Genomic DNA, 12,423 nt, shown 5'->3' on the forward strand with positions numbered 1-12,423 from the left:
TCCCCTCATTGCCCACCGTGAGAACACTCCCCTGCCTCTTTCCTCCTTCCATTTTTCAGCCCTCTTGCCTGTGACCCTACAGTGACAGCAGGTATGCTGGGGTTCCTTGCTGGCCTGCACGAGTCACCTCCGCGTCCAGATGTGTTTGTGAGCATGAAGGTCCTCCACATGGGGGCCTGTTCCTTTGCCTGGTTCTCAGAGGAGGAGATAATGAATTTCAGTGGTACTTCTGCCTAAAGAGGGACTTTGCAAGGTGTATTTCAGGAGTTACAGATTCAGAAACTGGAGAGGCAGAACACAAAGAGACCTTGTAATAGACCAGCAAAGATACCAATTCCCCACTGTGTTTCCCTTGAGATACTTCAGGTAAAGCCTGAAGGAGAGGTGGGAATAAAACACAGGCCGAACTGGAGCTGTTGTTTTGCCTCCAGAATAGAATTCTAATTGTCTCAACTGAGCTTCTTATTTCCCTCAAGTAATGAGAAACGTAAATTCCTCAGCAAAGTTCTAAGGCAGGATTGACCCTGGGAAAACAATCCCAGCATAAGCTCAAGTGTTTGAATTCTTTTTGTTCAGGTTATAGACTCAATACTTGCTAACCAGTGTGATTTCAGTTGTGTTTTCTGAACAACGAGCATGCTGTGGGTTTTCCCACAATGCATTCCTGTCCTCCATTCCAAGATGGTGCCTTTTCCCACAAACATGGAAGCAAAATGGTGTGTTCTTATCTCCACAGTGACCTCACTGCTGGCTCCAAAAGAAATGCTTCCAGGACCAAGCACCCCAGACTGTATCTGATGAGCCATGTTCTTGCATCAGTTTTGATCTTATTACAATAAAAACAGCTGCCATTTCCCTACCAAGTTATTGTTTCCAAAGCACATTTGTATTTGCTTGTGACATATGTCAGGCAGGTGTGAATGTTTCTGTTTTACACTTAAAGGACTAAGGTTGACATGACTTGTCTAAGGTCACAGAAGTTGAATGGTGGGGTTAGAATCCACACGAATATTCTTTAGAAACTACGGCCCAATTAGAGGCATTCCCAGGTGAGAATATGCATCCGGTATCCGGAGAGGACCTCCACGCTGGGAGTGATACAAACAGCAACTCGAGGGGGCTTTCCAGGGGGCAGTGGGCTTTTTGCTTGAATTTTGATAGCAGTTCTTTTTTTTTTTTTTTTTTTTAAACACACCTGACTTATTAAAAAACTTGAAAGTAAGTGAGTCAGTATTGCCTGTGCTCACCCAAGCAGGTGGCAGAGTGATGGAGCTCAGAACTGTGCCAGAGTGTTTAAGCCAACCTGAGATGAAGTCTGGAGCAGTTAATTCTGCTGTGTGAAAAACAAATAATGAAAAGCATATTTTTAATAAAAACCTGGAAAAACAAATAAAAAGCAACTGCCCATCCTCCCTTCCTTAATTTTTGAGGGAGACATAGAATGTAAATATATATGTATGTAAATTTGTATTTAATTGTGTATTAGTTTTTCTCCTTTACAGGGTCTTCCCTCTGAAGGCTAGTGGTTGGACCTGCACTCGGATGGCAATTCAGGTCCAGTTCATGAGATCTTGGACTGCTTTGACAAATGATTTGGGGAACGGGATAGGGAGAGAGTTGTCAGCACCAATGCTGAGACTGTGAGAGCCATTTCTGAGTAGAGATGAGGAAAAACGGAGTGATGACCATGAGGGTCTTTGCGTGGCGCCTCCAGACCACACCTGGGAACGGTGACTTTGGAACTGGCTGACGTGTTTATTTGGTGTGAGGTCAACTACAGCCCTGAGGGCAATAACATGATCCTCATAAAACAGACCCCCAAGCTGGGCCTCAGCCTGCTTGCTGCCAAGGGGGTGGTGGCCTAATAAGTGAGACATTGCTGTCAACTCTCTGTAAATGGTGGGTTCATTCACTCTGTGGATGACATAGCCTCTTCTTTGCCCTTCTGTGTCAGTCCCATTGATTGCTTTTTAACCACCTTCTTGCTTTGTGCTGCTTCTTTCAGATGAAAAGGAAGGGAAAAGAGATTTAATTTCCGTGCCCACTAACCACACCAACAGAAGGCTTTATGAAGAAGGAAGTAAAAGCTATCGGTAGGAGTTAGAAAAAAAACATTTCTAGTTATAAGAACAGCCGAAAAAGACCTGAATTTCAGAATGGACCACAAATGAATATGAATTAATAACACAGATCTCTTTTCAAAAGCCAACAAAAAATGAGGATGTGTTTTTTGCAAAAGCAGCTGTTCTTGCCACTGGGCTTAAATGCTTGTCATTCGTTCATGTGTCACAACCACATCTAGGAAATTCCCTGGGAAGTCCCCTTCATCACACTCCTGCAGTTTTTCCATTTGAGTGTAATTTTGTTGGGCCTTGAAAGACTTTGATCTTTGGGAAACTCCTATCACCGAATGAATCTTTCTGCAGGAAGAAGACAGAGGAAAGGGGTGGACTATGAGATGGGAGCCTGGGTCCCAATTTCAGTTCAACCATTACCAACCAGATGGCTTTAGGCAAGTCTGGTCATTTACTTTGCTTCAGTGGATCTCTGTAAAACGGAATTCTGTAAGGATGATAAAAGTGAAAACATTAGCCACTATGCTTGTTAGTGCTCAAGAAATGATTCCTTCCCGCCTGCCTGCCTCAGTTTTCCATCTGTAAACAAGGATTCAACTAGAACATCTTTGAGGCTCCTTGAGCTCTAACACTCTGTGATTCTGTTGGCAGCACCTTAAGAAATTTACAATGAACACTCCAGTGAGTCTTAAATCTATTAGATCCCATTCAGTTCCAATAGTGTTGTGATTTTGACTTTGTAGCATAACGTTTATTTTCTCTCTTCCTGATATTTATATATTCTATTTAATTGCTTTTGCTTTTTTCAAGTTGCCACCAATTCTTTGTAGAATAAGAAAAAAGCATAACCAACTGGAGGAAAGAATGCATTAGCTGAAAGCCAAGGAATAATAACACTAATGCTAATATAATACTACTGCTAATAAAAATAACTGCCTTTATTGAACACTTACTATGTGCAAAGAACTGTGCTAAGCACTCTATAAACATTGGGTCTTTTAATTCTGACACTAACCCCGTGAAGCCATACTTTTCATCTCCATTTTACAGATAAGGGGACTGAGTCTTAGAGATATCAAGCAGCTTGTCCATGGTAAAGCTGAGCTGCAAATTCAGGTTGGGGTAACTCGGAGAAGTGGAGTGCTGACAAACAAGCACTCAAAAACAAAAGCAAAACCAGAACTCCAAATCCCTGGTTTGGAGCGTTTACTGATTTCCATGGTATTAACCCTCCCACTATGGCTGAATTCAAGTTACCAACAGTTTAAAACCAGCTCAAAAAGTTTTAAAAATACCTCATTGCTAGGGAATACCAGGAATTGTACAATTCACTGTCTTCATTTTAACAGTCCACTCTTGCAAGCCAGTCAGAGCCAACCCCAACACATCCTAGAGAGAACCTGTGTTGATGACCACTAGGCTGGCTACACTGTCTCCTTGTATCACAGGCTGGGGCTGAGGATGATAGGAAAAACAAACAAACAAAAGAAAAACAAAATAAACAAGAAAGGGGAGATGGTTATGGAATGAGAAAGTAAGGAGATTTTGCAGCAACATGGATGGAGCTGGAAATCATTATTCTAAATGAATTAATGCAGGATCAGAAAACCAAGTGCTGCATGTTCTCACTCATAAGTGGGAGCTAAACATTGAGCACACATGGACACAAAGAAGGGAACAACAGATATCAGGGACAACTTGAGGGTGGAAGCTGGGAGGAGGAAGAGGATTGAAAAACTACCTATCAGGTACTAAGTTTATTACCTGGGTGACAAAATAGTCTGTATACCAAAACCCTGGAACCTGCAATTTACCCATCTAACAAGCCTGCCCTTGTATGCCCTGAACCTAAAAGAAATGTTGGAAAGAAAACACAAAGAAAGTAAGGTGATGACAAATTCATCCATTCATTCCTGCATTCATTCCCTCCACAAAGCCTTTTTGAGTGCCAGCTAAGTACCTGGACTTGTGGTACACACTTCAGATACAGACATGAGTAAGATAAAGAACCTGGAGTGTGTTGGTGAGAGAGCGACATGCACACAAATGACTGAGCACATGATGTGTACAAGTATGTGTAGGAGTCCAGAGGAACCCAGTGAGGGAGGAATTAATTCTACGTGGAGATCCTTGAAGGATGGAGCTCCAGGTGACACAAATTTCACTCCAATTTGTGACATGTGCTCAGCATAGCTCTTGACATTTTGGGACTGAATAGTGAAACCGAAGATGGGGCTGGGAGAGGAAGAATGATGAGAAAGTATGCTCCTTGGAGTTAGGGATGCTGGTGCGTCACCTGCGTGTTACCGACACCTGGAACCACACAGTTGGCGCTCTGTGACTATTTGTTGACTTGGTGAATCACTGACGAATAGTGATTTGTAAGCTCCAAGGAAGGTTGTTTGCGGAAAGGGGACCAGTGATAGCAGGAAAATGCACAACGTGAGTAGTGATTCCTAAGCATTTAAGGGGTGATTTTCTTTTTTTTTTTTTTTTTTTTTGTCGCCCAGGCTGGAGTGCAGTGGCGCGATCTCGGCTCACTGCAAGCTCCGCCTCCCGGGTTCCCGCCATTCTCCTGCCTCAGCCTCCCGAGTAGCTGGGACTACAGGCGCCCACAACCGCGTCCGGCTAATTTTTTGTATTTTTAGTAGAGACGGGGTTTCACCTTGGTCTCGATCCCCTGACCTTGTGATCCGCCCGCCTCGGCCTCCCAAAGTGCTGGGATTACAGGCGTGAGCCACTGCGCCCAGCTTTAAGGGGTGATTTTCAAGTAATAGAGTGAGCAGAAGACACAATGGGCAGAGACTCCAGATGCCCCAGGTGGAGGTAAAATCCTCGGAAGAAGGGAACATCACTACCTGGTGGCAGGTGGGGACAGCCTTGCTGGGGATGGTCTGGGGATGGGATAACTCTCTGGCTCCCAGTCTGAGAAGCAGGAGGCGATCTGGCCACAAGCCCTCAAGACGTGTTGAGTTTGGGAATACCTCATTGCTAGGGAATACCAGGAATTATGCAATTCCCTGTCTTCATTTTAAAATCCTGTATGGGAGAAGCTAAAAAGTGAAGTTGAGGGGTTTTAGTATATTTCATTTGCATTGGTTTACTCTTCTGCTTCCTTGATTATCTGAGAGGAGGTTGCTGTTATGGAAAAGCGAAAACCAGGAGTGGTTTGAATATTCTTCCTTGAGACTTTTGACTGTTTCTATAAGAAGTGGATCTGCATGTGCCTCTTGGATATTGTATTCCTCATGACAATGCCTTATGTTCATAGACGGTTCCTAGTTTCCAAAGACTTTCCCCATAATAACATTTGCTCCATCCTCAAAACAGTCAAATGCAAAGGCCTCCATTTTATTAAAGGAGAAAGTACGACTCAAAGAAGTCGGTTGACTCACCCGAGGTCACACAGCTAAATTCTAGCAGAGCAAGGGCCCAAGATAGTGAATTCTAAATGCAGAGACCTTCTTATTCTCCCAGTTGTCTGTCCGACAATGCCTACCTCCTGGAGTGAGCAAGTCTTGCTGGAGACACAACAGCAGCTACAAGTGGTCCTCCCGACTATTCCAGAACTCGTTTTTCCGCAGTGAAAAACGGAACCTGCCTGCCCCAGTTTCCCAGCCACCTCATGACTCGATGAGCAATTGCTTTAACTCTGACAAAATTAGGCCACCTCCAACCTAAATGTAACCCGTTTTCAGAGTGAGACCCTGCGTGGAGGCAGCTCTTTTCCTGAAAGGATAACAAAAGCATGCTTTTGTGTGTATTGCACTTGATGGAAAGGAATCCCCAGTGAGGCCGTTTTTTCCCCCTGAATTCTCCCAAGTCCAGAATGTATCCAAGTTTCCAATATTATCTCAGAAGAGTCATTCATCTATGAAGATGACCGAATTGTCTTCCAGCTCGGTAGACAGGGTGTCTGCGAGAGAGAAGGTGAGGGGGTGCGGATAGGGGTGTGGGGAGAGAGTGAGGGAGGCTGAGGGCAGAGGAGGAAGACACGAGAGGAGAAAATGTGTGCAGACAAATGCTGACAAGAGAAGGAAAGAAACGAAAGGGCCAGCCCTGACTCTGGGGTCCCATGTGCCAGGGACACTTTCAGCTGATTCTTTGTAGGGCCTGTCAAGATCTGCCTGGTGAGCTGTCACTTCTCATCACTTGGCTGTCACTGAGGAGCTTTGTGTCGTCACTGGCACGGAGAGGCCTGGCAACTGGCAAAGAATTTCCTGGGGCGCTACCTGATCCACCATTATTCGCCTCTTATCATCTTAGCAGAGTAGTTATGCCACTGTCAGAGGTAATGGAGACCATGCCACTAAGAAAATTGGCCGTAATTTATTTATCAATTGTTTCTGTATACCACAAAAGCGGCCTTCTACTTTATGGCTGGGTCTAAGGTATTTGAGAGCCCCCGAAGTTCATGGTTTTCCGGTATTCTAAGTTCTACTTATGGTCTTTCCTGTAGATGACACACAACACCGCCCTTGTGGCTTGCAGTCGGTTTTCTTCTTTACTTTCTTTAGTCACAAATCATCCTGAGGCATCCCTTAAGTGCATTTGTATTGTTAAGTGCACCGGCTTGATTTGGTGTTAATTCAATTTGAGTGCCCTTAATATCTTGCGGGGGTGATGCAATGCAGGCTGCCTGTACCTTGTAAAATCGGGTCCCAGGTCTGCCTGTGAGCAAAGCACCTTTCCCATAGCCACTTACCAAAGTTGCTGATAAAATTTTCATAAGGGAACCTTTTTAGTCTGACCCTATTGTGTTATTCTACCATTAAGTCTCGGAGAACTGAGCTGCTTCTAGTGACAGCTTATCACATTCTCCATTATTGCTGCCTGCCCGGAGAGCTGGCTGGCTGTGTGTAGTGCAAGCTCCCTCCCTCCCGACCACTTCTGGGACGTTCTGGGAAAAGCTTGTGGGCCAGCACCTCGGGGCTAATGGGAGATTGTCTCTCTGTGGGTGCCAGAGAACTGAGCTCTCTTCCTGATGAGCTGGTTCCTTTCACCTTGGAAAGCTCAAGGGGCCCTGAAGGATGAGGAACCTGAGGGATAAAAAAGAGCAGTGAAGGGTGAGCTGAAGTGGAGGAAGAGTTACAAAGCACTTTCCTTAAAACAGCACAGAATGCAGCCACAACCGTGTCAGCACCACTCTGACACACAGTTTGAGGCAGAGGATTAGACCAAGTATTTGTCCTTGGACTATTTGCTTTAGAAACCTGATGACATTATTCACTCAAAGAGAACTCCAAAATCATGGGCCAGTTGTACCTGGGTTAGCATCTGAACTCAGTGACTTATCTGCTTTGTGACCTTGATCAGTTTTCCCATCTGTGAAATGGGAATATCAACACCTACCTATGGGTTTGTGTGCATGGTGTGGGGGTGTGTGTGTGTGTGTGTGTGTGCTGATTAAATGAGGCAACACACATAGAGACCACCAAAAACAGTATCTCCTGTGACTATCTTAGAATCCAGGAGGCCGTCAAAGGTCAAGGTGAGAAAGCTGGTTCAGACAGTGCAGAAATGATCTGGGTACCACAAGATGAGAAAGAGATAATAAGTCTAGAAACTTGGTCTTCTGATCCTTGACCCAATCTAGGTCCTTTCCATCCATCCCACTGTCTCCCTAATGCTGTCCATGGACATCAGGAGTTTGAGTAGATTTGGGGTGTGCCAGGGTACTTTCTACTTCCTTGATGACAAGATTTCTTAACTGCAGACTAACCTCTTCTAGGTCACTCTTCCTTGTTTTGTTGACTGTGTCTGAGAAATGGCTTAAATCTGCCTGACAGCATGAGCATTGCCCCTACCTGTCTGCTGCGTTGGGTGAAAAAGCATGGTGGTCTGATAAACAGAACTGGGAGATGCTCTTTCAAAAGAGCATTTTAAAATTATTGTTCACTGTAGATGTCACAAAAGTATAGATAAAGTGCAAATACTACAGCAAAAGGGAAAAAATCCCTTGTCATGCTACCTATAACTGTGAAGTCACGTGCTGTGTTTTCTTCCTCTTTTTCTATGCGCACACACGTGCTCACTTGTTCACCTGCTTGCTCTTTTCAGTATACTGTGATGGCTAAAAGCACAGACTCTTGAACCATTCTGGGTTCAAACTCTGGCTCCACCACTTGAGCAAGTTATTTAACTTTTCCGCTGTTGTTTCATCATCTGTTAATTTGGCTTCATGATGGTGCCTTCCTCAGCGTGGGGGTTACGAGAAGCAAGTGAGTGAGTCTCCGTAAATCAAGGTGCCTGGCACGCAGTCAACATTGTACAGAGATTCCTTTAGGATGACGATTACATACAACAGAAACCTGGGGTCATACGATGTATTCTGCCAGAGGTCTGGTTTTTATGGGGGCAGTTTCTTTGCTCACACCCAGCTGCTAGACTATAATGCTTTGTTAAACTGCTCACTCGAACAGGGTCTCAAAGTCAGGAGGAGTCCCGCCCGCCTCCTGGTTCAGCATGCCATGGTGAGCATCGTGTCTTCATCTCCAAAAGCGTCTGGCAGAAGTTAACACCCTACAACCTGATTGCTGGAGTGGGTAGCTAGACCCATTTTAGAGGAGGGAGGATTAAGACTGAGCAGCTATTGCAGTGGCTGCATTCAGGTCTTCAAGCACATGAGATGGACTTCCTGCCCCATGTAAGTGACTGGGCCACTCCCTGGCCTTGGTATACACTTTTATTACACTGGAGATTTAGGCCTACATGTAGCAAGGAGTAAGGTTAAAATCACGAGAAAAGACTAATTCTCTGAAAAAAAAAATCTCATGGAAAAAAGCTCTGAGTGGCTTGATATACGTGTATGTGTGTGTAAATATGTGTGTGCATTACCATTTTGGTGTTTTTGAACATCTTTTTGTGAGATTCGAAAATGCTGAGAGTGAAAAATGATCATCTCAAACCAGACTGGCCAGGTAGTATCATCAGTCAGGAAGGAAGATCAGAGTCCAGCGGTGTGCATGTGCGTGTGCGTGTGCACATGTGTGTGCGTGGAGACCATATGCACGAAGAAGGCGCCAGCGTGCGAGCCTCTCGGGGTGAGCAGGAGGAGCAGATGTGGGCCCGAGGAAGGGAGTAGGTTTTGATGAAATATTGGCTAACGCTTGGGGCACCGAAGGAGAAGCAGCTCTGGTCGGGGAACTGTGCTACATTAGAATTTATAATAGATTAGCTTAGCTGCCCCTTGATCTTCAAGGGTATTTGGGGAGCTGAGGACGAGGCATTTCTGCCTTGATTTTCACAGTGAGAGGAAACCTCTGGAACACTATTCCCAGCCTTTCCTTTTGCACAGCCTAAGGCGGTGAGAGCTCGCTGTTCACACCCCCGCTCGGGTCATTTGAAGGAGGCTGACAGTACCCGGGAATGCTGACATGCTTCAAAACATCACACACAAAAGAACCCACTCAGATTCCTAAGGGGAGTTGCTGTCGGCCCTTCCCAAGCTGGATTCTAACATTGGATGTGATTGCCAGGGCTCCCCCTCCCACAGCAGGGGCAGGAAATCCATATTCATTCTGTCCGTCTGCCAGACTCTCCTCTCCCTGTCCATCTGGGTGTCTGTCTGTCTGACTCTGCCTTACTCTCCGAGGGTGTGTGCTCTCATGAAAAGGGGAGCGCTCGGGGATGTTCCAGATGAGCTGCTGCCAGCCGTGTAGCTTTAAACTCCAATGAGCTGAAGCGGCCGGGAAAGAAAGAGCGAGGGGTGAAGTCTGGTTTGATGTCTTGGCGCACTGGGGAGATGATTCATATAACATGAGCCCCTCGGGGTCCGTGGTTAAATCCCAGCCTAACACCCCCGGCCGGACTGGAACTCTGAAGTCCAGCCAAGGAGTGTTACTGGTCCTGCCTCGGCAAACAATTGGTGGGTCAGAGGCAAAGGACAGAGGAGGGGTGATTCTTTCCCTGGAAAAATTACCTGCTGGGAAGGAAGGAATCATATGATGTGTGTGGTGGGGACATCCAGCCAGGGAGGATCTGGCTCTCACATTATGAGCTCCCTTGCAGAAGCCAGAAGGGACTTTTTATTGCCGGTGGGGCCTGGGGGCCCAGCAACAGTGGCTCTGGCTTGGTTCTGGAAGGCTGGAGAAGGGGTGGGGGGTTGTGAGCCGGGCTCTGGATGCCAGGGTGGGTGTGATGAAGGAGGGAAGCCAGGGATGGGTGTGACTGTCTTCAGACTCACCATCTAAGGCAGGAACAAGACAGAGGAGAGGAGCCGCTTGGTTTCCTCTCTGGCCAAGTGCCGTGGGGCCTCTATGGCCCCTACTTTGGCCTTTGCCTGACATTTAACATGTGTGGCCACCCACCTCCACCCTCGGCTTCTTAAACATCCTCTCCTGCTGGACCCACTCTCTGCCACTCTGACCGTACTCGTTCCCTTTTCATGTGGCAGTTGTGTAGCCCTCTTTCTTCAGGGAAAGCCCCTTTCCCGATGCTTAGTTAATGTGGGTTTGGAGGGGGGACTTTGGGCTTGTGACCCAGGCCTGGCCACAGTGACTGGTTTAAGGACAGGCCTGTGAGCCAGTAGGGTCCAATCAGAGCCAAAGCTAGAACTTCTGTTGGCATTTTTGGGACAAGGAAGTTCCTTTTCAATTGGGGTTGATGAGATGAGAGGCTAAAAGCCTGGAGCTCCCAGGAGCCGTCACAATGAGAGAGGCTGTGCAAAGGTGAATGCACAGGAGAGGGAGGCAGAGAGAGAAGACGGAGTTCCAATGGCATCATTTGAGACCTGAGACCTAATCACAGCTGAGGTCAGGATCTACCCCTGGACTCTTCAGCCATGCTGCTAACCAAGATATCCCCCCTTTTTCCTCCACCAAGTCTGACTTTTTCTGCTCCTGTGATTGCCAGCACTGTGACTGTGTGTCAGTTCAGCACACCTTGTTGTCTGTCCTGCCCAGTCTCCTCTCCCCTTCTCCACTGCTGATCCGTGTCTTCCTGTTAAGTCGAGCCCTCGATCTTCAGTGTTTGCTCCTCTCTCCTTACTCCCTCAGACTTTCCAGCCACTCTTATGGTGTCAGCTGTGCCTTCTGTGAGAATGGCCCCACTCCCACATGTTGTGTTTTTGCTTAGATCTTGCCTGTCCCCAGTGCCTGGCCATCGAGAACACATTCCCACATGGGCGTCGTGCACAAGCACACGAGCACAGCTGGCTGACGTCGGTATGTTCCTCCTGCTCCTTGGGAAGAGGAAGCTTCCCTTCCCAACCCTGGAATCACATCCCCAGGGTTCAAAGTTAGAGCTGTCTTTGATTCCTTCTTCTCTGTCTGGCCCCCTAGAGTGAGTCATCCACCAGGTCTTCAAACATTTCTCTTCTGTATGTTGTTTTTTGCTTCATCCACTGCCATCCTCTAGTCTAAGAGCTCATTGGGATTCCCTTAAAAGCCTCTTACCTGGCTTTCTAATACCCATTTCAAACTGACCCAACCCCATACCCCCTAATTTAACTCCCCCAAATCCCTCTTTCCCCTCACAGCTCACCTGAACAAATCAAATCCCTCACTGTTGTATATCATCCAATACTGGCTTTCATGAGGCATGAGAAGCCACGGGAGCATCTTGCTGGGATATTAAGTTGACTGCAAGTATTCTTGGAGTGTGGGAAGTATTTTTACTGGAAAGTAATTAAAAACTATTTTCATGTTAAAACAGACTGATCTTATGTAAAGTAAAATGCAAAGCTCATATGAATTTTACAGATTAAACAGAAGTTCTGAGATTGTAAAAGTCCGCTTCCAGTCACCACCCAAGATTTCCAGACCTTCTTTTCCTCTGCTATTAGGTAGAAAGCTTTGAGAAGCACTAGCATGTTGAGATCAGCGTAACCTTCTCAATTTAGTGTCTACCTCTCCTGGTCCTAATTTACCTATGCTCCTCCTGGTCTCTCCTTATTTCCTGGAAGCAGGGAGCTCCACTGGCTGTTTTTTAAACTCAATACTTGCATTCTCAACTCTGTTTCATGCCACAGTCACCCTTTCCAAATGACCTCTGTTCTCCTTTTCCTTATCTTACCTTGAGTAGCCTTTGGAATCCACATCAACAAATGGATTATAAACTAGACAAGAGTCACTCCCTAGCTCAAAACCCTTACAAAGCTCATATCTAGCTGTGGGATGAGTCCTGGCTCCTTCACATGGCACACTGGCTCTTGGCTGATCTGGTTTCTACCTGATCTGATGCTTTAGCCTCAGCTCTTCTTGGGACGGTGTAGTGATCAGGAACCACTGGAATGCCCCCAAAGCACCGTGCTTACTCTCACCTCTGTCTTAGTCCTCTTCATTCCCCTTTCCTTCTCATCCTATTCATTAAGATGCAGCTCAGGCATAATTTTCTTCTTGGCCATCTT

Source organism: Mandrillus leucophaeus, unplaced genomic scaffold (assembly GCF_000951045.1).
Source record: "Mandrillus leucophaeus isolate KB7577 unplaced genomic scaffold, Mleu.le_1.0 Scaffold384, whole genome shotgun sequence".
NCBI lineage: Eukaryota > Metazoa > Chordata > Mammalia > Primates > Cercopithecidae > Mandrillus > Mandrillus leucophaeus.